At 38.5% G+C, this 1,563-nt stretch overlaps 1 non-coding gene across 1 annotated transcript; it reads left to right on the top strand.

The window, feature by feature from the left end:
- Positions 1-791: 791 nt before the first annotated feature.
- Trnat-agu (transfer RNA threonine (anticodon AGU)) lies at positions 792-863 on the top strand. Its single transcript has one exon. It is a non-coding gene; the product is annotated as a tRNA-Thr (tRNA).
- The last annotated feature ends 700 nt before the right edge of the window (positions 864-1,563 follow it).

Genomic DNA, 1,563 nt, shown 5'->3' with positions numbered 1-1,563 from the left:
GTCATCTATAGTGGTGTTCCGGTGCAGAGAAAATTTGGCCACATACGTAAAATTGTCGTATTGTCTTTCAAACCAAAATGATGATAATAAAACTATTTTGGGGGTGGAAGGCTTCATTTGTAGTAAAATTTTTGTTTTCGTTTATAACATTACCTCTTATTGGACCAGGAGGAATTTTCGTGATGTGTCAGTGATTTAACCTATTGAATTCCATCATGATCGATAAGGAAATCAGTACTTATGTTAGTCATCTAAATCTTCACTTCTTGTTTCGCTTGAGAGGCTAGAAGACGCGAGTCCATTATCATGTCTGAATCTCTCTTTCTTCCTGATTAAAGAGACAATCTTCAAGCCACTCAGTAATAGCTAATCGAAAATTTCGATCACTTGTATTGACTTCACATGATATTCTTTTTTATGTATACAGACTGCAGCGGCGAGTGAAAATTTGTACCAAGGGCGGGAATCGAACCCAGATCTGCTCACGAGGCAGGTGCGCTAGCCACTAAGCTAATTTGTCACGCCGGCCGAAGTGGCCGTGCGGTTAAAGGCGCTGCAGTCTGGAACCGCAAGACCGCTACGGTCGCAGGTTCGAATCCTGCCTCGGGCATGGATGTTTGTGATGTCCTTAGGTTAGTTAGGTTTAACTAGTTCTAAGTTCTAGGGGACTAATGACCTCAGCAGTTGAGTCCCATAGTGCTCAGAGCCAGAGCCATAATTTGTCACAACAGAAGACAGCTGCACTGATTACACGCTACACCTCCCTCCTCGAACCACATGTAAACTACTGCGCCAAGGTGGCTTAGTGGTTAGTGCACCTTCCTAGTGAGGAGGAGACCTGGGTTCGATTCCCATCGTTGGCACAAATTTTCAATCACCACTTCAGTCTATATGCATAAAATCATATCTGTCTGAGACCAGTAAAGTCTCTGAAACTGTGTCATTTCATTTGATATTCTTATATATACTACGGTTAGCATAGTACACATGTTTTAAGTAAGGAATAAATTTAGCACACATAATTATTGATTATGAAACTAAACTTATGGTCATCTGAAAGTATTTTTACCTTCAAAACAATACTAGGTTTTAGCTTTTTTAGTATGGTTAAGCCTCACAACAAGGTATAACTATGTGGAGTTGACTATTGTTATCGGAAATTTCGTAGTTTAATGCCCCATTCAGAACAATGATAAATAAATTACTGGAAAGACAAATTGTGTGGTAATGGCTCTAAAACACCCCTGTCATGCTGTACACATATATGATTACAAAATTCATATAACAAAAAAAAATTAATTGGACTTGCAAGAAATAATGTTCTTCTAAAGAAAGGCAAATGTATTACCAACGATTACACAGAACATCAACCAAAATGAAGTAACATTAAGACTTTTGAGTGAAAAAGTGAGAGTTAGGCTGTTGTAAAAGACCTCTGTTGAAAATGCTAGGGTTAAAGCAGCAACTTGTTAAATCTTCAGATGGCTCATTCATTGCAATTTTGGAAGCTGTTACTGTCTTTTCTTTCTTTGAAAGTGAGAACCTGTCAACTTCATACTCGTT

The sequence above is a fragment of the Schistocerca cancellata genome, chromosome 10 (genome assembly GCF_023864275.1).
Source record: "Schistocerca cancellata isolate TAMUIC-IGC-003103 chromosome 10, iqSchCanc2.1, whole genome shotgun sequence".
Taxonomy (NCBI): domain Eukaryota; kingdom Metazoa; phylum Arthropoda; class Insecta; order Orthoptera; family Acrididae; genus Schistocerca; species Schistocerca cancellata.
Note: the sequence above shows the minus strand (reverse complement) of the source record. Positions and strands in the feature narration are given on the sequence as shown.